The sequence below is a fragment of the Cricetulus griseus genome, chromosome 2, assembly GCF_003668045.3.
Source record: "Cricetulus griseus strain 17A/GY chromosome 2, alternate assembly CriGri-PICRH-1.0, whole genome shotgun sequence".
NCBI lineage: Eukaryota > Metazoa > Chordata > Mammalia > Rodentia > Cricetidae > Cricetulus > Cricetulus griseus.
The window spans coordinates 348,053,653-348,080,364 of NC_048595.1; positions in this window are offsets into that span (position 1 = coordinate 348,053,653).

The window sequence follows — 26,712 nt, forward strand, 5'->3', positions numbered from 1 at the left end:
ACTAGCCAGCCTCTATGTGTTAAAGCATTTTACAAATCTTCCTTGAGGAATTGGAAGAATAATTTGGAAAATGAATCTTGAGATGGACCTTAGTTCACAGAGTACTTCCATGAATGCCTAAAGCCCTGGGTTAAACATTCAGAATCATGCAAAGCAAGTCCAGTGGCTCTCATATGTAACAATAGCACTCTGGAGGGGAAGTAAGGATGCTTAGAAACTCAAGGTCATTTTCAGTTAAATAGTGAGGTCAAAGAACCAAGAAAACAGATTTGAATTTACTATTAACAAGAAAGGTAAAGGTTCTGTATTGCAAGTTTTAAGTGGAAACATGAGGAATATAGTAAAACATTTATTTCAAAGTGTAAATTTGAGGCTAAAAATATTTCACATACATTGAAGAGCGTATTGGTATAGCACTTTATGTCTTGCTTCCTTTTGGTCACTAAATAAATTGATAGACAACTTTTCTCCCTATTATGTAGTTCCTAGTTTTCTTTTGGTCTTTTAGGTTATTGGCATTATGTCATAATTTTGAAAGATAGATTGGGCCTCAAATATGAATTTCCATGTAGTATCACTCATCAAAATCAACTTATTTATATTTAGACAACACACTAAATTTACTATAATTGTATTGTTATTTTATATAATATATTCAATCATATCATCTTAACTATATATGATATTATCTAAAATTGAGAGTGTGTAATAAGGCCTGTTCACTCTACTGTTTAATTCTGTTTAATTGTCAAATGCTGAATGTCAGGAGACCACCATTATATTATCATTAAGAAAGGTTGCTTTCACTGTTCTTAATGTCCTTTTTACATTCTCTCTCTCTCTCTCTCTCTCTCCCTGTAATCCCTAAAAACCTAATATTTCTACTTGTATTTTAGAGAAATATTATGCAATTGTACTCACACAGTAATTTTGCAAACTGCATTACTACTTTAACATTTCCATGCATTCATATTGCTTGAAAGCTCTTTTTTGAATAATTTAATATAATGACTTTTGATGGAATCTGTATATGCTAATATATCTACATATATGTGTATATGGTAATTGTTTGTAATCCATCTTTGTAAATATGACTAAAGTTACTACATCCTTATATGTGTCTGCTTCATATAAGCAATGCTTTCAAGTTTTTGGATAAATAAGGTGCAGGTGGAAGACTGCATGGTTTGCCTTTAGTTTGTAAAATAAGGCAAAGCCGATTTCTAAGGATATTGCATTGCTCAAAATTATGAAGAAAAGTCAGATGGAATGTTTTTGCAATGACTCAACTATAGGTATTGCCATGGTTTCAGATTTTATTGCTTCTTTTTATGTGGGAAGTTTATAGGGGGAAAGGGAATGGAGTAAGGGAAGGAAAGGGAGAGAGAGGAGAGAGAAGAGAAAGAGAAAACTAGAGGAGGAGAGAGAGAGAGAGAGAGAGAGAGAGAGAGAGAGAGAGAGAGAGAGAGAGAGAGAGAGACCTGCCTCTCAGAGAAATAGAAGAGAGTGATTTTACCACTTGTAGTGAAGTTTATGTGTCTAGCTCTTTTAAGCCATGATTCAATAATGACTTGGCATATGATTATGTTTTCACATACTTATTTGCTATTTGTGCATTTTCTTTGTTAAGGTGCTCATGTAGATACTTGCATTTATTTTGTAGTTGTTTGTAGTTTTCTTATTGAATTTTAAGAGTTATTTTTATATTTTATACCTAAATCTGTATCAATTTGTAGAGACTTCTATTTCTCTCTATCAATATTATACTTACATACTATTGGCTGGGAAGAGAAATGCATGGGCAGAATGAAGCAGCTGAAGCTAGTATTGACAGAGCCAAGTAAAAATGGGATCAGAAAAGTATTATAGCAAAAATTTCAAGTAGATAAAGAGAAAAGAAAATATTTGAAAAATATACTTAGTAAAGCCATTCTTAGGAAACCAAAGAAACAAGAGTTGAGACAAATATATAAACTTCTAAAGAAATTCACAATTCAGTAGTCAAAAAATTACCCTTAAAACTAGGTGGTAAGTAAAAGCTCCAGAAGACAAGTAAAACTTAGGGGAATTTCCCCTGTGAAAAGTGTCGAAAACCCTGTTCAAAGAACTAAAATAATATAAGACAGGATTCTTCTCAGCAAAACAAAAAGCATTAGAGAAAGATAGTAATAGAAGAAAAAGAAAATGCTTTATTGTTTTACTTATTAATTAAAATTGAAAATTGTTTTTCTTTTATAATCTTTACAATGACCATTTAATTGTTTTTATTTTTGAGATTATAATTACAGTATTTCCTCTTCCATTTGCTCATTCTAAAGACTCTTATATAACCCTTCTTGCTGTTGTTAAAAATTATGGTGTTTTATTCATTAATATTTTGTATATATATATATATATGTGTGTGTGTGTGTGTGTGTGTGTGTGTGAGAGAGAGAGAGAGAGAGAGAGAGAGAGAGAGAGAACAATTTAGAATATCTTAAATCATTGTGATGTGTAAAATAAGTGTATGTTTTGCTGATGTCAAATAAATAAAATAATCCTGGAATATTTAGAATTCTTGTATCAAAATATAATATTTATAAATCTTTAACCCAACAGTTACATTAATATGATCTAAATGAAAGTTCTAGGTCCACTGGCTCTTCATTTTGCTGGCATCCTTCCTTATATTTATTTGAATGTTTCATGACAGATCATTTAATGGCAAATGTTATTTCAGTAACTTGAAGTGAGACTGATAGACAAACAAATACAAAACAATCATTATAGAAATTAGCAAGGGGAGGGGCCGCTGGTGTTTCATACCTTTAAACCCAGCACTTAGGAAGCAGAGGCAAGCAGATGTCATAGGGCCAATGGATCCCTGTGAGGTTCAGGCCAGTCTAGTCTACAGAGAGTTCCCGGACAGAGAGGGCTACACAGAGAAACCCTGTCTTGAAAACACAACAAAACAAACAAACGAGCAACAGCAAAAAAACAAAAAAACAAAAAATCAAACCACAGGGGCTAACTGTGCAAAGAGGAGGGGAAAGGAAGCAGCATACATTGTTGGAGTGAATGGTACCAAATTCAGTAAATGTGGTAATCAATATAAAAGCTTGTTAAAAAGCTGAAAATAGAAGTAGTATAACCTGACTACAGAATCACAGCGTATATATCAGAAGAAATCACATATGTGCTAGAGGCATTGTTTATAATACTTCACATTCATGTTTTCTTCATAAAGTAAACATAGTTAATGCAGTTGTGGAAGCAAACCTGGTAATATTTGCAAACAGGGGTCTACCAGATGAAAGAGGGCAAGGGAATAATGTAGTGAAATTGAATAGGAACAAAACTGCATTAATATATTTAAAGAAATGCTATAATAGATCTCTGCTTTTCACAATTTGCTAAATGTTAATGAAATACAAAAGGTAAAAATATTTAAAAGCTGAATTAAAAATCAAGGTTTACCATTCCATTGGAAAATTTGTCAACTTTACAATAGAGTATTAAGATTGTTTAAATCATTTAGCTATGAAGTATAAAGTGTGTTGGAATTTTTATTAAAGTATAGTACACAAATAAATGTATCGTTAGAATATTTTTGGAACTATGGAGCGATCAACTGTGTATGCTTTAAATATTTTCATACCTCTAAATTTTGAAGTATTATTATTTACACATAATATGTTACAGAGAAAATGACTATTTTAAATAATGTGATAACTGTTTAATGGAATCAATACAATTTCCACTTAATAAAAACACACCATTTAAAGAAAGATATAATAGAACATTCATTTTTTCAATCATGTCCCTTTTATTTTAATGTTTTTTTGCCCTGGCTAGAAACCCCAGAATGTGTCATTTTTCTTTGGTTTTGATCCTAAGATAAGACATTTAATATGTTAAGGGCTATAAAAAATGTTTGGTTTGTTTTAGTGGTTGTATTCATTAATTTGATCAAGTTTGGTCTCAGTCTAGCTTTTCATAGTTTTATCACTGGCTTATTTTATTTATTATGAAATGATTTTCTCTGTTGATATGACCACACAGTGTTATCTTTTATCACATTAATCTGTTGGTTGTTTTTAGATCTTTAAGTACTGGTGAATTTCAAGGAAATAACATTGAACTTTGGTATATGCCCAGCATATTCTGTGTGTTTACCTTGGAGGGGTTTTGCATGTGCATATTCAGAGGGTACATGGCATATAGTATCTTCAGCGAAATTTTTCGTATTTATAATCAATGTCTTAGTGGCTTTTTCATGTAATATCTTAGTGTGCACCTGCTACTTTTATAAACTTTTGTGTATTTTTCTATTTTTGAGAAGCAGAATCAATACTTCCTTTACAAATAAGATCAGAGCCTGCTGGTGGTGGCACACACCTTTAATTCCAGCACTCAGGAGGCAGATGCAGGTGGATCTCTGTGAGTTCTAGACCGGCCTGATCTACAAGAGTTAGTTACAGGACAGCTTCCAAAGCCAAAGAGAAACCCTGTCTCAAAAATCAAATAAATAAATAAATAAATAAATAAATAAATAAATAAATAAATAAAAACAAATAAATAAAATCAGTAATTTGATTGTTTTATTGCTTTGTTAGGACAACTGACATTCTCCCAAATACACTTATCTTTTAAAACATTTATTTGTCTTCACAAGATAGCATTGGTTTCATATACTGTGCTAAGTGTTTTATTTCATTTTCCCACTGTAATTTTCAAAACCATATTAGGCAATTATTGTGACCAGTTATGAATGACAACATAGTCTCTGAAAATTTAGGTCTCATAGCTATTTATTCAGCAGTATTGTGGGACTTGTCTGTCATTGACATCTTATCTTCTTTTTAATGTACCCATCTTCCTAAGTCATAAGAACATTAACTCTACTGCCTCAATTACCTGGGAATTAAGGTTACTGTTCATCCTCTCTGCTGGTAGGGATATCCTGTGGTTTTCTGGTAAATGATTTCATTTCACTGGGCATTTCCCTGTGTTTTATATGCCTGTGCCACTTGTGCTTCAATGAGGATTGGATGTTTCACATTTGGAACACTTAACCATTTGGATCTGCTGTAGTTCTCAATCTCTGCAAGAATCATTCTGGTAACTGAATGGCCTGCCTGGCCACAACTGTTACCTGAAAAACACCAATTAGACTGCCCATTCCTGGCAGCAAGAAGACACCAAGGAATTGGTATCTGTAAGGCAGAAGGGACATTTACTTGGCTGGACACCTCCACATTCTGATTTTCTCCTAATGCTTTGAGCATTTACTTTATTTCAAGCTCTAAGTATTCTGCAAAGGTTCAACAGAATCCCTGCCATCAGCATCCATGACAGCAGCATCCATTTTCAGCTGCTTCTTCTGTTTATGAACCTTAGGAACTGGCTTGGTTTTCAGACAAGGTACTGACTCATGGCTAAATAGCCACTTTAGTTTACCATATGAGATCTTCATTTACATTTGGGGACAAAAGAGGCATAATGACCTGCTTATAAAACAGTGGTATTTTCTCATGCCTAAGGGTGCTTTTTAGATTGGAAAGTTTCCAGGGAATAAGGAATCCTATACAGGACAGAAGACCATATTAGCTACTAATACTTGTTCTAAAACATGTGGAAATTCCTTAGATCAGCTGTTTGATTAAGCAGTGAATGTAAAGATTTCCCAAGCTGCTTCTCCTCCCGGTGCAGGACTATTTGACCACAGAATGATTTATGAATTTCATTCCCCATTTTTCTCTTTGAAGAAATTTATCTTGAAGGCTATTTATTTTATTACTTTAATTATGTAAGTGTGCCCAGAACATTGAGAGTATATCCCATGGGGCTTGACTTACTAGTGCTATATACTGTCCAACATGGTTGCTCAGAACTGAACTCAAGTCCTCTGTAAGATCAGTGCCTGCTCTTAGCCACCAGGCCATCTCTCTAATCCAACCCTCCCCATTTTACATTTTTTTCTGTAGTCCTTAGCATTTTCTTTTATTGTTTCATTGAGTATTAATTTTTTACTTAATGTTGTTTTGAATTTTAGTTGGGGTTTCAGGTTGTGAATCTTAAAGCTTTGTTTTCTTCAGTTAAGCTCCTGTAACTACATGTTTCTTTATTTATATGGCTCTATCTTATTGAATTCAATATCAGTCCTAATTCATATAAAGTTACTATAATACAAGTAATACTCTCCCTTTGAACATATTTTCATTAGTATTCTTTGAGATTTTCATGTGTTTTAAACTTTTCACTTGCTAACGTTATTCTATTATACTCAGATGAGGCCATAAACAAGACTCCCAATAGTAACTCACAGTGCACTAGAACTTACATAGAACAGAGGGTGATATTGGAAATGTTGGACCCAAAAGTGAAGTCCAACTCCAGGAGACGCACCCCACAGAGTCACTCACAGGACACAAGTTCGATGCAAAAGCAAAAGGATTTTATTCCAATGCATTGGGGTCTTTCCCAGGGAAGAGAATGGTCCCGAGTTTTCAAAGCAGACAGTTTTTATGTCTTTTGGGTCACTAGGCAGGAGTATGACAACATATTGATTGGCTATAACATACATGAGTCATTTACTGATTAGTTGGGAACAGAACTTACAATTTTGCCCACGAGGGGTTTGGAATGTTATTTTGAATTTTACACCTGCAAGGCCATAGGATAGTTGGTGATTTTTCTGGGAACATAATAACCTATATTTACTTTTAAAACTGAGATGGTCATGGCTTTCTGGAGCTGGGTAACTCATAACAATTTTTGGAAACCAGACAGTTGTTGAAGATAATAGAAAATAGTAAGTAATATTAACAATTTCCAGAGACTGGTCATCATGACTGACCATTTCATGTGTTCTTTGTCCCAGAGCTGTGTGTGGCCAGAGTGATTTTCAAATGCATGCTGGTGGGTATCAGGCTAGGCTTGAGTTAGGGTCTTTCAGAAACATAATATGGCCTTTAATCTCCAACATGTCTGAAACTGACAGAACAAATTCCCCAACGTAGGTAGTATAGATTGACATCATTGATGTATGATGCTTCATTCCCTATGGCTATAGGTAAGACACTTTCCACCTTGGGAAGATCTATGAACATTTTATTTCTCTGCTCATGTTGGCCTCTCACTCCATGTCTTTAGTGCCATTTAATATTATCTTCTTTGTACCTCTCACTACTGAGCAACACTATATAGTACTATGAAATTGTCATAACACTTATAGTTACTGTAAATTCATTGGGTTTCAATAATCTCATTTTAAAGGCCCCCCCATATAATTCTATCAAATAACTAAACATGTGTTTTTGAATATGTGTATTGAACCCTTAAGTTGCAGGCCTATCAAATTTACAAAACAAAGTCCCATATACCTTACATTTTTCTTATCAAAGCGACTTTTCTCATTTTTTTAATAGATTGGGTCAAAAATTTACTAAACAAAGTACTATTTCCTTTTAGATAAGTAATTTCTCTAATTTACCTAAACCTTTGCTGGGGAATATCATTTTAAGGTTTGTGACTTAGATTTATGCTGCATTTGCTTAACTATGTGAAACTGTGATTCTTTGCCTGTCTAAAACACCTGATGGTCCTAATAAGGAGCTGAACAGCCAATAGAGAGGCAGGAGCAAGGATAGGCTGTGCTGGCAGGCAGAAAGGATAATTAGAAGGAGAAATGAGGATGAAGGAAAAGCAATGAGAGAACAAGGAAAGAGGACATCAAGGGCCAGCCTTCCAGCCACCTAGCCACCCAGCCAGCCACTGAGTAAGAAGGAAAGCAAGACATTCAGAAGACAGATGAAAGTTCATAGAGGATAATTTAGGATAAGGAAAGCTAGCAAAAAGCCATGCTAAGGTTGGGCATTCATGAATAAGAATGAGCATTTGTGAGTGATTTATTTGGGAGCTAGGTGGTGTGCTCCCAAAATAGTAAAAAATTAATTAAAACACCAAGCCTATTAGAAGCATTAAAAATGATAATAACAGGCTACTCATTTTATACTTCTATACTTTGAAATACTCATTCTATACTTTGAAATTTTATTCATCTAAATTCATTGTTCAGAAATTCTTTTCAAAATCTGATATAATGCAATTTGGTAACTTACAACTTTATAGCACACATTGTATTTCCTGCAGGGTACATAAACATGACTCTCCTTTTGGTTTGCTAGCTTACTAAAGCTCCTTTATTAAAAAAACTCTGTTTTAGTTTTTTTTTCCTTCATGAAGACACCTTGTTCCTTAAACTGATGAAAATTTCATTTTGTTCTACTGAATTATGTTTGTGAAATTTTAAGTTTATAAGTTATGAGTTCATGAGTTCAGAATAAAGAGTTACAACCTCTCTTACTACACAGGCTCTCGATTTCTCCCAATCTTCATCAGTTAAACACCACTTACAGGTGACAACAAAATATTGACACATCAGTGTTGTCATCATGTTCTATAAGCTATGAATATTAGACAATGTGTAATGACAAATATTTACCATTAAATTGAAATTAATAGCATTTCAACATTTATTAAATTAATAAGATGTTAATATTTGCCTCATTTACTTCATCCTTCAGGGAACATACTTCCTGTTCCTGTTTTTGTACTACTTTACTTTGTTTTCTCCTTCCTATGTTTGCTTTTGTTTATTTCCAAGTTGCTTGATTGAAATAATTAATTTTTTAAGGGAAATCCAAACCTCATTAACATACTTGTTCAATTATAAAAGGATTCCCTTGTATCAACTTCTTTGCATATTATTTTCTTTTAACTTGAAGTTATGAAGTCATCTCAAAATTCATTAGTCTATTCTATTTAGATACTCTATCCTATCCATTATCTATGCACCTTCTTTGACTAGAGGTATTAAATAATCTCAGTACAATTTAGAGTTTGAGCTGGGATCACATTTATTTATGAAAACTCTATGACTTCTGCATATGCTTTCATCATTCTATATTAGAACAGTCAGAAGTGTTAGAGCAGACTGAACTCAATGACACTTTGATACATTTTACTCTGAATTAAATTCTAGTTACATTCTTCTTCAACAGGTGACATCAAATTCAATGATATACTTCCTCACTCATAGCATTCTTTCCTGTTTTGCAGTGAGGGTAAATCTTTGCTCTGCCAAAACAAGATAGGTATGTACTTTTTACCTAATGAGTCTAGGTAAATTAATTCCATGTTTGCCTTGTTCTTTTCTAGAAAACTTTGAATGTATATATGAATATTTAGTAACAAAACTACATGAAACCTAGGTTACTGTTTGTAGTATGAATTTGCATGACATAATTTAAGGCTTTAAGCACAATTATTTTCTGAATATGTTTACATATGTTTAATATATTATTTTTTGAAAATTCCATACATGAGTACTATACAACATCACTGAACTCCTCCCACCAACACTTCTCATGTACCCTCACTCTTTCTTAAATATATGTCCTCTTATATAACACAAATAATAAAAACCCAGAGACAGATATTGGGATTTAAGCTGAAGATCAGAAAAGCAAAGCAGCCAAGCCATTAGCTGTTACCTTTACCTCAGACTGAATGGGAGATCCTGACTGCATGAATACTCAGCTGTCTGGAGACTGAATTCCTGTTTTATATACCTCTCTAGGGCTGGGATTAAAGGTGTGAGATCTGTTGCTCTGTTAGACTGATTCACTCTGTTGTAGCCCTGAGTGGTCTTAAACTCACAGATATCCATCTACATCTGTCTCCTGAGTCCTGGGATTAAATTTGTGTACCACAACTGCCCACCTTCTATGGCTGTTGCTAGTTTTGCATTCTGACTCATCAGGCAAGCTTAATTAAACCATAAATAATATATCACTCTCATTCTCCTTTTTGTCTAATACAAAAAAGAATGCTAGAGCTGGGCATTGGTGGCACATGCCTTTAATCCAGAATTCAGGAGGCATAGGCAGGAAGATCTCTGTGAGTTAGAGACCAGCTTGATCTAAAAGATATATATATATATATATATAGAGAGAGAGAGAGAGAGAGAGAGAGAGAGAGAGAGCAATAATGGCAATATATTATGCATCAATAGCAGCAACAGCTTTTCTAGGTTCTGCAGTCCTTTGAACATGATATAGATATAGATATAGATATAGATATAGATATAGATATAGATATAGATATATGAACCCTCCATTGTTTTCAGGACCTCTGTGTCATAGAAAATTTTAGAATTTTTCCATCTCTATAAGAAGAAAAATAATTTATATATAAATACTTTAAGTCACAACTCACTGCTGAAATACTATTGTATACTCTGATTCTCTGCAAAAAAGAGAATTAAATAAAGCAGAGATTTTCATTCACTTTATTCCAATTAGAAAACAAAAAGGCAAAAAAGCAATCAAACAATAATGAAACAATACCCACAATGGACCTATTCTGGTTATATCTATTCATCATAAGCAGACCTTTTTCCACATAGTAGCACAACTTCCAGAAACTCACACAGAAAATGGTTCAAGGTACCATCACTGAAAATGGGGTAGTTACACATTCACATTTTTGCAGGCTATGAATAATCAGATCTGTCTACCCCTTAATCCTTTGTCCTGTGATTAAAGGCATGTGTCATCACTACTTTATCTCTATAGCTTGAGGCTGATTTTGCTTTCTGACTACTCAGGAAAACTTTAATGAATCATAAATATCAGCACAGCTATCTACCAGTGAATAATTATTTTTTCTCACATTTTATAATGGACTTATTATTTTTTAACTTGGTAGAAAAACATTTTAATATACATCAAAACAGAGACTTAATCATGGGACTCCATAGATCTCTGCCCCTGGGGCCTACTTCTAGGATTTTTTTCCTCCTACTTGGTTGCCTATAACAGCTTTAATAAGAGAGCAGATGACTAGTATTGCTGAAACTTGATATGCATTGGCTCTGTGAAGAGAAATGAGTAGGAGTGTTTGTGATGAAGGGGATTGAGGGAGGGATATTAGAGATTTGTGTGGGGGAAAATTTCAGTTTGGGATGTAAAAACAAAACAAAACAAAAGAAAAAACAAATGCACAAAAGTCTCTAATATAGTGTATTGATATATATTAAGACTTTTTCATTATAACAACTAGAGCCATTTCTTTCACCAGAAGTGTATTAGTTACTTGTTTCCTTGGTGACAAAATAATTTAAGGAAGGAAGGGTTCCTTTTGGTTCTTTAGCCTGACAATACAGTCCATCATTTTATGAACAACATGGCTGAAGGAAAATGAGGTAGCTAATAAAATTATATCTGGAATTGGGATATAGATAGAAGAATGCACGTCAAAGCGTTTCTTTCATCATTCTTTCCTTCGTTTCTTTATCTTTCTTCCTTTCATTCTTTCTTTTTTCTTTCTTTTTTCTTTCTTTCTTTCTTTCTTCCTTTATTTATTTTTCTCTTTCTTTCCTTCCTTCCTTCCTTCCTATTTCTTTCCTTCCTTTCTTTCTCCTTCCTTCCTTCCTTCCTTCCTTCCTTCCTTATTCCTTCCTTCCTTATTTCTGGGCCCTAGCCTATTGAAGTGTGCCACTATATTTAACATGGTTCTTCCCACCTCTATTAACCAAATCTAATGCATAATTCCTCACAATTATGCTCAGAGACATTTTGTTCATGGAGACTATAAATACTACTCAATTGACAATATTGAGTATCAAAATTGCCCTTCTTTTTATTATAGATATTACAATTAGGACTACTCTAAATCAATATTTCTAATAGCAGTCATTGTTTTTCAAAAACTACAGTTGTGCTATGCTTTAGAGTCTGCTTTGTATTAGAATTGCAATATGTTTTCATTCAAATAGAATTACATCACATATACCTTTTTCCTCAGTTCAGACTCTCCTAACTATCCTTCCTTGAATGCCTCCCAAAACATTTAGATACAAAGTCCCTGATCAATGGACAGGGATGGAGCACAATTGTAAAATAGACATCTACCAGGCCTGATGCTCTGTGGTAAATTTCAATTTACTTTAACAGTAGCAACAACAAAACAACTATAAAATTTATTTCTACTCATTTGTCTAAGGAGTATGTTGTCATTACACACATCTCCCTATGATTTGTTGAACAGTGAGTTTGAACAAGGTTCCCTAAGAGCAATGTACACATTAATTAATGCTGTCCACTCTTTCTTGTCACATAGGAAGCAGAGCATTAAAACCATAGGCTAAGACACATATTAAGGAATATTTATTAATATTGCTAATAAAGTAATGCTTTGGAAACTGATATTAAGAGAAACGGGTGAAGTATCCATTAAAAAGATATAGAACAGGCAATAGAATTGAAGCAATCTTAGAAATTAATAATAAATCAGAGATTTCAGGAATGGAATGTTTCTAAAAATTGTTTGACTTTTAATGGCTGGATGATTAATAGCATCTTCTTTAAAAATCAAAAGGGTGAACTCAATACTCAATACTCTCTATAAATGCTAAGCATTAGAAAGTTCAAATTTTGTGAGCATATTCTCATGAATTGTGATTTTTTTAAAAAAAATGTTCATTTGTTGTGGGTGTAGTGAATATTATTGTATACTACTTTTTAGAACTTATTAAAAACTTTAAATTGATTTTTAAATTGATATCTGAATGATGTAAAATACTAAGGTTAAATGTTTGCTATCTAATGAGTGTTGTTTTTAAAACTACATAAAAATACCCACCAATTTTTTTTTTGCTTAATCAGAAACACCTATAAAATATTTCGATAAATGAAAATAAAATTTTAATATTTTATCTAAAGAAATAGACTTGGATATAGTCTTAGCACATGTTGGCTGAAACAAAGAAAATAACATTAAAATGTTGCTTCCTTTAAAAAAATGTCAGTTGGCAAAGGAAAAACATCCATAAAGGACCCACAGCAAATAGAAAGAAGTCTTGCACACTTGAGAGAGTGCAAACATGCCAGAGTGACAGCAGCCTTCTTCAGAGTCCCGAAAAATGTAAGGGAAAATGCTCAAAAGTGGACATGAGACAGTGCCTTCCAGACCTGGGTAATGATTTTAGACACAAGGCTTAAAGCACAAGAAATTGCCTGCAGGGTTTTGAGTTAAAAGTGACTAGATCTTTGAAATTTTTGAGAAGAATATTTGCACCTGTATAGAAATTTAATTGGTTTATAGTAGACTAATTATGAAATTCTTCTCTCTGAAAATAAGTGAGTTCCTAAAGAAATATCAGGTGCTGTTTTAATTAAGGTGAGAGACATGATTAAACACAGAGTGGACAGTAAGTGACTATTTTACATGTGATACATACCTTTAAAAATTATGGTTAGCTACTCTAATATAGAGAAGTAGAGTGAAAAGTATGACGGGTGACAGTTGTGGTATTATTAACCTAGGTTAGTGGAACTGTGAGTTATAATTTGCATGACTGAAATATGAATACATTTTCTCAATGCCATATGTGCATTTACAGTGAAATATTTTTTGTATTTTTTGCTAATTCTGGGTATTGATATATGTCAAAGGTAGAAATTAATTCAATCATGAGTCTTTTTGCTGATAAATTTATTTCTCTACAATTTCAAACATGTATAATGAATGCCATATACTTTCTTATGTCTCCTCAACATATATACAGAAGCCCCTTTCTTAAGTTCAAATCTTTTATTTAGTTTTCTTACCCACTGAATTAAACCAAGTCCATCCACATGGCCATGGATGTGAAGACATCCATTGCAGTTTGGTTGTCTCTCCATTTGGTACACATGAAAATAACTCTTCCAATCCCAACCACATCCATCACAAACCAAGTCCCTAGTGAAGATTAGGGTACCAGGAGCCATTCTTTCATCCATGGTAGATGTGAATTTAAGATTATGATTGATATGTCATGCTCAAATGATAATATTCCATGGCCCATCTCACTGCCTGCTAGCTCTAAACTTCCTTTTGTTGCTTCATCCTCCATATGCACTGAGCCTTAGAGGGAGTAGAAAATATCCTGTTAGGGCAAAGCATTCAACAATCACTCATTCATTTGAACCCCTTAAGAATTCAAGATTCTCTTCATTTATGGATATTCAACACGAAGGGAAGCTTCAATGTTCAAGGCTGATAGGAGTTATAATCTTCTATGAATATGAACATCAGTATTTATTTTTTTAATTTATTTATTAGTTCCAATTAGGGAACAAGCTTGTTTCACATGTAAGTCCCTGCTCCCTCTCCCTCCCTTCACCCCTATCCCTCCTCCCCAATCCCTAGCCCACCCCCCACTCCATCCACCCACCACTCCCCAGGCAGTGTAGGGGGCTCTGCAAAGTCCACCAAATCTTCCTGTGCTGGTCCTGGGACCTTCCCCATGTGTCCAGGGCCATAGTGTAACCCTTCACATGGGATGGGCTCTAAAAGTCCCTTCTTGCACCAGGGAAAAATACTAATCCACCACCAGAGGCTCCCTGGAGTACAGAGGCCTCATTATTGACATCCATGTTCAGGGGTCTGGATCAGTCTTGTACTGGCCTCCCCGACAGCATCTGGGATCCATGTTCTCTCCCTTGTTCAGGCCAACTGTTCCTGTGGGTTTCTCCAACCTGGTACAGACCCCTTCGCTCTTCATTCCTCCATCTCTTCAACTAAATTCCTGGTTTCAGCTCAGTGTATCTCTGTGGACGTCTGTCTCTGCTTCCATCAGCCACTGGATGAGGGCTCTAGGATGGCATAAAGAGAAGTCATCAATCTCATTTTAGGAGAAGGTCTTTTAGGTTATCCTCTCCACCATTGCCTGGATTGTCAGATTGTGTCTTCCTTGTAGGTCTCTGGAGATCTCCCTGGTTCCACCTCTCTTCTTGGACCTATAGTGGCTCCCTCTGATATGGTATCTCTCATCCTGCTCTCTCGCCTCTATTCTTCCCCCAACTCAACATTTCTGCCCCTCCATTTCCTCTCCTCTACTCCTCTTCTCTTGCTCTTATTGTATCAGCTCCCTCACCCCTACCCTCATGCTCCCAATTAGTTCAGTTCATACCACCTCCATTCCTGGGGACCATTTATCCCTTAGAGACCTTCATGTTTCCTAGTTTCTTTGGTGAAGAGGATTATAGGCTGGTAATCCTTTTCTCTATGTCTAAAATTCATATATGAGTGAGTACATACCATGTTTTTCTTTTTGTGACTGGTTTACCTCACTCAGGATGGATTCCTCTAGTTCTATCCATTTGCCTGCAAATTTCAAGACTCCATTGCTTTTCTCTGTTGAGTAGTACTCCAATGTATAAATGTACCACATTTTCTCAATCCATTCTTCAGTTGAGGGGCATCTAGGTTGCTTCCAGGTTCTGGCTATTACAAACAATGCTGCTATGAACATGGTTGAACATATGTCCTTGTTGTATGAACATGGGTATATAACCAAGAGAGGAATGGCTAGATCTTCAGGTAGACTGATTCCCAATTTTCTGAGCAACCACCATACTGATTTCCAGAGTGGTCTTACAAGTTCACACTCCCACCAGCAATGGAGGAGTATTCCTTTTTCTCCACAACTTCTCCATCATAGATTGCCATTGTTATTTTTGATTTTAGCCATTCTGACAGGTGTGAGGTGGTATCTCAGAGTTGTTTTGAGCTGCATTTCTCTGATGGCCAATGATTTTGAGCACTTTCTTAAGTGTCTTTCAGCCATTTCACATTCCTCTGTTGAGAATTCTCTATTTAGTTCTGCACCCCACTTTTTAATTTCATTGTTTGGTGTTTTGGTGACTAGCTTCTTGATCTCCTTATGTATTTTGGAAATCAGTCCTCTGTCAGATGTGGGATTGGTGAAGATCTTTTCCCATTCTGTGGGTGGTCGTTTTGTCCTACTGACTGTTTCCTTTGCCTTGCAGAAGCTTCTCATTTTCAGTAGGTCCCATTTATCAATTGCAGACATCAATGTCTGTACTACTGGAGTGATGTTCAGGAAGCAGTCTCCTGTGCCAATTTGTTCAAGGGTAGTTCCCACTTTCGCTTCTAGAAGATTCAGTGTGGATGGATTTATGCTGAGATCTTTGATCCATTTGCACTTAAGTTTAATGCATGGTGACAGGTATGGATCTATCTGCAATTTTCTGCATGACCGAATCCAATTGTACCAGCACCATTTTTTGAAGATGCTATCTTTTTTCCATTGTATAGATTTAGCACCTTTGTCAAAAATAAGGTACTAGTAGGTGCATGGGTCAATATCAGGGTTTTCAATTTGATTCCATTGGTCTATCTGTCTATTTTTGTGCCAATACCAAGCTGTTTTCAGAACTATGGCTCTATAGTAGAGCTTGAAGTGGGGGATGGTGATGCCTCCAGAAGATCCTTTATTGTAAGGAGTTGTTTTGGCTATCCTGGGTTTTTTTATTTTTCCATATAAAGTTGAGTATTGTTCTTTCAATATATGTGAAAAACTGTGTTGGGATTTTGATGGGGATTGCATTGAATCTGTAGATTGCTTTTGGCAGGATTGCCATTTTTACTATGTTAATTCTACCTATCCAAGAGCATGGGGGATCTTTCTATTTTCTGGTATCTTTTTTAATTTATTTCTTTAAAGTCCCAAAGTTCTTATTGTATAGGTCTTTCACTTTTTTGGTTAATGTTACCCCAAGATATTTTATGTTGCTTGTGGATATTGTTAAAGGTGATGTTTCCCTGATTTCTTTCTCATTGGATTTATCATCTGTATATAGTAGGGATACTGATTTTTTGAGTTAATTTTTCATCCTGCTACCTTGTTGAAGGTGTTTATCAGCCGTAGGAGTTCTCTGGTAGAGTTTTTCAGGTCACTAATGTAGACTATCATGTCATCTGCAAATAGTGAAAGTTTGACTTCATCCTTTCCAATGTGTATCCCATTGATCCCCTTTTCTTGTCTTATCGCTCTAGCCAGAACTTCAAGTACAATATTGAAGAGATATGGAGAGAGTGGACAGCATTCCTGATTTTAGAGGAAACACTTTGAGTTTCTCTCTATTTAGTTTGATGTTGGCTATTGTTTTGGTGTATATTGTGTTTATCATATTTAGATATGTTCCTTGTATTTCTGTTCTCTCTAAGATCTTTATCATAGAGGGATGTTGGGTTTTGTCAAAGGCTTTTTCAGAGTCTAGTGAGATGATCATGTGGTTTTTCTTTTTCAGTTTGTTTATATGGTGGATTACATTGATGGATTTTCTTATGTTGAACCATCCTTGCATCCCTGGGATGAAGCCTACTTGATCATGGTGGATGATTTTTCTGATATGTTCTTGGATTCGGTTCGTCAAAATTTTATTGAGTATTTTAGCATCGATGTTCATGAGGGATATCTGTCTGTAGTTCTCTTTCTTAGTCATATCTTTGTATGCCTTGGGTATCAAAGTGATTGTAGCCTCGTAGAAAGAGTTTGGCAATATCCCATCTGCTTCTATTATGTGGAACAGTTTGAGGAATACTGGAATTAGCTCTTGTTTGAATTTCTGGAAGAATTCTGCAGTGATGCCATCTGGCCCTGGGCTAGTTTTGGTTGGGAGGATTTTGATGACTGCTTCTATTTCATTAGGGTTTACTGGTCAATTTAAACCACTTATCTGATCTTGATTTAATTTTGGTAAATGATATTTATCCAGATAGCTGTCCATTTCCTTTAGATTTTCGAATTTTGTTGAGTACAGGTTTTCAAAGTATGACCTGAAGATTCTCTGGATTTCCTCAGTGTCCATTATTATATCCCCCTTTTCATTTCTGATTTTGTAAATTAGCATGCTCTCTCTCTGCTTTTTGTTAGTTTGGCTAGAGGTTTGTCTATCATATTGATCTTCTCAAAGAACCAACTCTTTGTTTCATTGATTCTTTATACTGTTTTCCTAGTTTCTACTTTGTTGATATTGGCTCTCAGGTTGATTATTTCCTGGCATCTACTCCTCCTTGGTGTGTTTGCTTCTTTTTGCTCTAAAGCTTTCAGTTGTTCTGTCAGTTCTCTAATGTGACTTTCCTCCAGTTTCTTCATGTGGGCACTTAGTGCTATGAACTTCCCTCTTAGCACTGCTTTCAGAGTGTCCCATAAGTTTGGGTATGTTGTGTCTACATTCTCATTAAATTCTAGGAAGTCTTTCATTTCTTTTTTTATTTCTTCCTCAACCCAGGAATGGTGCAATTGGGTGTTATTCATTTTCCAAGAGAATGTAGGTTTTCTGCAATTCGTATTGCTGTTAAATTCTAGCTTTAATGCATGGTGGTCTGATAAGATACAGGGGCTTATTTTAATTCTTTTGTAACTGTGGTGGTTTGCTTTGCTGCCAACTATGTGGTCAATTTTTGAGAAGGTTCCATGTGGCTCTGAGAAGAAGGTGTATTCTTCTGTGTTTGGATGGAATGTTCTATAGATATCTGTTAAAACCAGTTGGGTCATAACTTCTGTCAAATTCTTTGTTTCTCTGTTATGTTTCTGTCTGGTGGTCCTGTCTAGTGGTGTAAGGGGGGTGTTGATGTCTCCTACTATAAGTGTGTTTTATGTGTGGTTTGAGCTTTAGTAATGTTTCTTTTACAAATGTGGGTGCTTTCATATTTGGGGAATAGATGTTCAAGATTGAGATTTCATCTTGATGGACTTTTCCTGTGATGAGTATGAAATACCCTTCTTCATCTCTTTTGATTGATTTTAGTTTAAAGTCTAATTTGTTATATATTAGGATTGCTACACCAGCTTGTTTCTTGAGGCCATTTGATTGGAAAATTTCTTCCCATCCTTTTACTCTGAGGTATCACCTGTCTTTCATATTGAGGTGTGTTTCTTGTAAACAGCAGAAGGATGGATTCTGTCTTTGTATCCATTCTGTTAGCCTATATCTTTTTATGGGTATGTTAAGACCATTGACATTTAGGTATATTAATGTCCATTGTTCATTGTTTCTCTTTGTTTTGGATTTATTGTTGGTTCTGTCATTGCGTGTGGATTTCACCCTCCTCTTTCTTTTTTGTGTTTGGTAAAATTAGATTATCTATTGCCAGTGTTTTAATGAATATAGTTATGTTCATTGGGTTGGAGTTTTCCTTCCAGAAACTTCTGTAGTGATGGATTTGTGGATATGTATTGTTTAAATCTGTTTTTGTCATGGAATATCTTCTTTTCTCCATCTATAGTGATTGAAAGTTTCACTGGGTTCAGTAGCCTGGATTGCCGTCCATGCTCCCTTAGTGCTTGTAGGGTATCTATCCAAGACCTTCTGGCTTTCAGATTTTCCATTAAGAAGTCAGTGTGATTCTGATTGGTTTGCCTTTATATGTTACTTGGCCTTTTTCCTTTGCTGCTCTTAATATTTTCTCTTTATTCTGTGGATTTGGAGTTTTGATTATTATGTGTTGGGGGGACTTCTTTTTGTGGTCCAGTCTGTTTGGTGCCCTGTAAGCTTCTTGTACTTTCATAGGCATATCCTTCCATAGGTAGGGGAAGTTTTCTTCTATGATTTTGTTGAATATGTTTTCTGTACCTTTGAGCAGTGTTTCTTCACCTTCTTCTACGCCTATTATTCTTAGGTTTCGTCTTTTCACGGGGTCCCATATTTCCTGGATATTTTGTGTTAGGGATTTGTTGGACTTGAGGTTTTCTTTGTTTGATGAATGTAAATTCTCTAGCGTGTCTTCAATAGCTGAGATTCTCTCTTCCATCTCTTGAATTCTATTGGTTATACTCACATCTTTAGTTCCTGATCATTTATCCAGCCTTTCCATTCCCAGCATCACCTCATTCTGTGTTTTCTTTATTGTGTCTATTTCAGCTTTCATGCTTTGAACTGTTTCAAGAACTTCCTTCAGTTTTTTGGATGTGTTTTATTGGCTTTTTTTAGATTCTTTAAGAGATTTGTTTATTTCTTGAATTTTTTGGTTTGTCTTTTCCTCCATTTCGTGTAATTTTTTGTTTGCTTTTTCTTCTATTTCTTTAAGGGATTTCTTGTTTCCTCTTTAAAGGTCTCTATCATCTTGCTGGGATAATTTTTGATGTCCATCTCATCTTCATGCTCTGTGTTGGGCTTTTCAGATCTTGCTGGATTGGAGTACCTAGATTCTAGTGGTGTCATATTGGTCTTTCTGTCGTTGAGTGAAATCTTATTCTGTCTTCTTCCACTATCTTTTTTTAGTGGGTGCAGGTGGGGTCTCTCTATCTCCTCTTGTGACCCAGTGGTGTGTGGGGGCCAGGAATTCAATGTCCACAACTCTGGATGATTTTGCCTCTCCTGGTAGTCTCCTCACTCCTTGTGGATCGGTTGGCAAAAAGAGATGGAAGAGAGGGGTGTTTCCAGATTCAGGGAGCTCCTCCTTATCTGTGCATGTCAACCCCAAGCAGGTGGGAGCAGGCCCGGATGGTCAGGGTGAGTGATGGTTTGGGTGGGGGTTGGGTAAGGGCAGAGGCTCACTCCCTTAGTTCCTGGATCGGTCGTTGGAAAGGATTGAAGTGTGGGTTGCTACCAGATTCAGGGAGCAGGGAGGTCCTCCCTGCCTGGGCGTGTCTACTCCAAGCCTACAACCAGCAGGCACAGACAGGGGGGGGGGTCGGGGTGAGTGATGTTTTGGATGGGAGTTGGGTAAGGGCAGAGGCTCACTCACCTTGTTCCTGGGTGGGTCAGTTGGCGGAATCGAACATCAGTATTTAAAGGCAGCTTAATGTCATGTCAAACTACCAAAACAATGGTAGTAAGTTGTGTCTCCACCAGGATATGTGAACTCTCCAGCCTTGTTTTTCTTTTCTTTTCTTTTTTTTTCTCTTACTAAAATAGGTTTATAATACCAGATATGAATTCCTTCAAGTGGATCAGATTTCTAATCAAATAAGATGGTTATTACAATAATTTGTGCTCTATATATAGTAGTTATGAATCAGAAGAATAAAAAATTCAATGCAGAAATAGTTTAGCATTGTGATATATTATTTATGATTTATTAAAGCTTGTCTGAGGATTCAGAAAGCAAAGTCAGCCAGGTGGTGGTTTTATTCTCCTTTAATCCCACCACTTGTGAGGTATAGGTAGATGGATCCCTGTTAGTTCAAGGCTACACTGAGCTACTGGTAATATATCTAATCCTAAAGAGAAACAGGTCACAAAATGATGTTTTCAGCACTTGGGCTCACACGCCTTTAATCCCAGGACTCATGAGAGATATTTAAGACAGGAACAGGGTCTCAGAGGTGGCATTCATTTTCTGGCCACATAAGAAATTTAAGTCTCAGGATTCTCCAGCCATGCTAGGAAAGGCAGCAGTCTGAGGTTTGTTGGAGCCAGGATCAACTTTCAGTCTGAGGTAGAGTTAGAGCTATTGTCCAGATGCTTTGCTTTTCTGATCTTCAGCTTGAAGTCTGAACCCCAATATCTGTCTCTGGGTCCTTCTATAAAATTGTGCTACAATGTATTCTCTTTGCTTTTTGCTCTCTCTCTCTCTCTCTCTCTCTCTCTCTCTCTCTCTCTCTCTTTCTCTCTGTTCTTTCTCTATTGTCTATCCCCTCTCTGGCTTTCCTTTACCACTCCTTCCCCCCACAATAAAATTTCCCACTTAAAAAGAATATAAAGATCAGCCCTCTGTCAGATTTGGGGTTGGTGAATATCTTTTCCCAGTCTGTGGGTTGCCGTTTTGTCCTAGTGACTGTGTCCTTAGCCTTACAATAGCTTCTCAGTTTCATGAGTCCCATTTATAAATTATTTATCTCAGTTTCTGTGCTACTGGTGTAATGTTCAGAAAGCCGTCTCCTGTACCAATTAATTCAAAGGTATTTCCCATGTGGTATTATAATAGGGTCAGTGTGGCTGGATTTATGTTGAGTTCTTTGATCCATTTGTACTTAAGTTTTGTGCATGTGATAGACATGGATATATCTGCAGTCTTCTACATTGCAACATCCAGTTACACTAGCACCATTAGTAGTTCAGTACTTCTCCCTAGCATAGGTGTCAGCCTTGGGAGCCCATCCCAAATAGAGGGATACTCCCTGTGCCAAGACACATGGGGGTGGGCCTAGGCCCTATCTCAAAGGGTATGAGAGACTCTGATGACCCCCTATGGAAGGCCTCACCCTCCCTGGGAAGCAGAAATGATAAGTGATAGGTAGGGTTTCAGTTGTGGGGGGTGGTAGGGAAGGAGATGAGGGAGAGGGAACTTGGATTGACATGTAAAACAATCTTGTTTCTAATTTAAATAATAAAAAGAAAAAAATTGTACAATTAAAGAAAAACTAATAAACAAAAAACATAAAATAGAGTATAGAGAAGAAAAAGGAACTCAAAACTCATATGTTTTTCACAAGAATAATATGCAATGAAAATATTCTCATAATTCCTTGAGACCAGTTGTTCAGTATAGTGGTATATTTTTGTAAATTTGAAACACATTTGAATCACCTAGGATGAGAGAAACTCAGCTGAAATTCCTACATCATCTCCTCTGTATGCAATTATGTGGTACTAGATTCTGAATGAATGATGGCTTTGGAAGGGGCCAGTCTGCTGTGGCCAGTGCCAACCTTGGGCAGGTCATCATGAGTTGAACAAAAAGAAAATCCCTAAAATCAGTGTTGAAATCTAATCTGTATTTGTTTTTCTTCCAATGAATGGATAAGAAAAGTATGGCTGCATACACATAATGGAATTCCATTCAGCTGTAAAGAAAAAGGAAATTAGGAATTTGGCAGTGAAATAGATAGAACTAGAAAGTATTACACTAAGTGACATTACCTACACCTAGAAAGACAAACCCTGATGCTTTCTTTTAGTTTTGAATCCCAGTTCTGAATCTTTAGACTTGAGTATGTAATCTGAAATGGCCACAGGATCCAGGAAAGTAGCAAAGGATCAGGTTGGGGTTGTGCAGAGGAAAGCTTACTTTTGATCTTGCTATCACTGATGCAGTACAGTTTTGCTTTAGTATGTATACTTATTAGCCTATACTAATATACATGGGTAAAATATGGCCATTTTGTTACTAATTTTCACACATATTTTTTCATGTTTCCCGCTATTGTCCCCTTTCTCCCTGCCCAATGGCCTACCTCTTCATCTCCATTTGTTTGTCTTTTTATTCTTCCATCTTAAAATTTTTTGATCACAAAGGAGAGAAATGACATACAATTTTTCTTCCTGGTCTACTGTGGTTTGCTTATCATAACATCGAGTTGCAGGCATTTTCCTATGTGGTATAATTCCATTCTTCCTTGTGGTTGAATAAAACTCTAAATACATTTAATGTTCAGGAAATGTTACTCAGAATCTATGAACAAAGTTCTTCTACTGAATGGTGAAATGGAGCTTTTAGAACAAGAGTGGATATAGATAGGTTTAAATTCTTAAATGATATTATTTTATTTCTTAAGAATTGTTTACACTTTGCTGTAGGGGTCCTCAAGGGCTCTGTGCAATTTTGTTATATTTCAAAGCCATACATCATGCCTGTCATGCCTAGCTTATCCAGGCAAATATTCTATTATGGAGAGATTAAATTTTAATTTTAGAAATAAATAATATCCAACATAAATAATATACTCATTAGTTGAAAAGACCTTTGGAATTAATTTGTGCCTAGAATTGCATCAAGAACATGATCAATACACTAATAAGTAAACCAAACCCACCAAGGAAGTTATTAGCAACAATTTATCATATTGAAAACTCCATGATCAGTTCTAAAATTTTTAAGAATTATCCTGTCTAAAATTGTTTTAAAAACAGCTCCTTTGTTATTCTCCAGTATCAATAAATGTAAATCTTGGTCATAATTAGATTAAATTCTAGATGCATCATAAATTCATCATTTTATTATTTGTTTATTGAATTTTATGGTATGGATATTAACAATGATAGTTATACTGTTATGTGAGTAGATGGTTAAGTATAAAAGTAACACATACTAGTTTAATTTTAAAAATTACTTGTTCTCATATTATACTATAATGCATTTCATTAGCTTAAGTGACATTATAGTCTGCTGAAAAAACAGATCATTAACACACTAGTAAGGGCATTCCATGCAGGAAAACTTCCTGTATTATTTAGATCCTTTCACCAAAATTTGAAATGTCCACCAGATGGCGGTACATGACCTGCAATACCAGATCCAACTAGACTAGATTCAAATATGAATAGGAAATGGTAGCAAAGTGTGTCTTAAAATGTAGAAAAATCAAACGCAACCTGTTTTTTTCTATAATATACTGAAATTATTTTCGGTGTATTGCATTGTATTTTTCATGAAAGAAGGAGTTAGTTATATTAATCACTATACCATTGTATCATATTTCATGCTTAGGTATAAATATTATTAAAATAATTTTTTAAAATAATATGTGTCAGATATAGTGTTATGTTTTTCTGAATTATATTTGGATATCAAATTTTGTCATGGATATAACATCCAGTGGAAAATATTCATATCATGATGTGAACATTCATATACTTTTTAATTGCACTGTGATATTAAGAAGTTATATTTCGATGTAAAAACGAAATTAAGACATCATTATAAGCTTTAAAAATCAATTTTAACTGTAAATAATCGTTGAAAAGAGATTTTTTTCACAACCTTATTGTTGGTATAATTTGATCATCATGAAAATTGGAGAAAGCTGACAGAGGAAAGGGAACAATGAACTAATATGACCAAGTAAAAGCAAAGATGCATCCTCACATTTTGGAAAGCATCACTTTATTCATTAGCAGAGGTTAAAAAGAGCAGAACACAGGAAAGTTAGTTAGGAGGATGCTAGGAAGATATTACTGATATTAGAAGTCTAGAAATCTGCCTGATGTTTCTGAGCTATGAGTACTATTGGATGTTTGCTAAGCAATAGGAGATTAATTAGGAAGCTTCAAAGATCAAATCACATTTTGATAGTGGATAGAAAGTAATAGCCAGAATCATATCATTGGTTGGATAATTAAGTGAGAGCCAGAGATTGCTCCTTAGTTTGCAGACATCCCACTGAGACAGGTTATCCTCTGTCAGTCATACATAGGCACTACTCCCAACCAGATGGTTGTTTCTTTTTTAATTTTATACATTTCATATTAAGAATAGACATGTGATTTGTGTGAATAAACAAAAACAAATATTTATGAGATTTTGGAAAGATATGTTAAAAGTTGTAGTTGACAATGAAGAAAATCCGTAAGTGAAGGTTAGTATTGCTTTTGATGTACAGGGATGAAGGCAAACTGCTGGTTGTTTTACATTTAATACATTTACCACTCAAATGACAACTGCTGTGTTATGTTAATAAGTCAGGTAGGAATATGAGTGGGACTCTTTATGAAAGACAACAAAAATTTCCTAGTTAGATTAGATAAACGTGTTTAAAACTAATGATAGTGAAAACTATCTTCAAAAGAACCAGTCACTAAAGTGGAAAATCAGTATAAATTGTATATGAACACAGAAAAAAATGTGTGGTATACTAATAACATTTAATGATGCTGAGCATGTATCAGTCACCAGATAGTTAAGACTATGGACTTCATTTTAGTCACTCTTCATTCCTGGAGGATGCTAGTGCCATTACAATTTATAAGTGAAAAAAAAAAAACTATCATACAGAAATTCCAAACTCCTTAAGATTGACACAGTGAGGTGACCACCAAGCCAAGGCCTAGGATCCATCTTTTGACTCTACATGGTTCTTTTCTCTTATAGTGCCCCTGTTGTCAAGATGGATTTTTGCCTGACTTTTTACATGTTTCCTCTTTTGACTTAGTAAATTGATTAATATCCTCAACAAATGACTAAAGTGTGGTGTGTGTGTGTGTGTGTGTGTGTGTGTGTGTGTGTGTGTGTGTGTGTACATGTCCTAGTTTTGGATCACCTACTTCACAAGTATGAGGAAGTAGGGGAAGATAAATAGAAAAAATGATTAAAGCATCCATAGTATTATTTATTTTTCTTCTGTAATCACTTTTGTTGCCTCTGCTGTCTTGCTTCCTGCATAGGATAATTTATTTGGATGTTAGAATATGCTAGGGTGGTATATAAAGGCTAGGTAGGTATAAAGTTTATGAATGGTATAAAGTATATAAAGGACAGATAGAAGGGTAGGATAAAGGTTTGCTATATAAAATTGGATGGGACATGATAACTAAACTGAGTACCAGAACAATGTCTTTGGGAAATGCAATGTATAACATGAAAAACTCCAGAAGAATGTGTAAATCACCCAAAACCAAAGGCAAATTTTATTTACTAAGCAATAGGCACTTGATTAAGAAAAGTTCTGTATTTGGCAAAAAAAAAATGGTAAGCCCTGAGAAATGTAAGTATACATGTGAACAATCATAAATGTAAGTAACAGAGTGACAGATACAGTGAGGCAGCCTGGCCCAGAAATAATATTCCATACAGTATGCAATGTGGTAATCAAAGTCAAAAATGCAAAATGTAGAAGTTTGGTTTTCTCTCTCACAGAAATTCCATGATGCCTTTAAGTGTTGCATAGTAGTTGTGTGCATGAGTGTAGGCATGTGCATGCCTGAGAGTGGGTGTTGAAGTCAGAGGACAACCTTGAGTATCTGTCCTTTCAGCCCCTTTTGTTTTTTATCAATGACTATGCTATGCTTGTTGGACAGACAGATTTTTGGAATTCTCCAATCTCTACATTCCATTATGCTGTATAGGAGCTTGGACTGCAAATGTGTACATATATATGACTGGCCTATATAGCTTCTGAGAATCTTAATTCAGGGACTCATGCTTTTGAAGAAA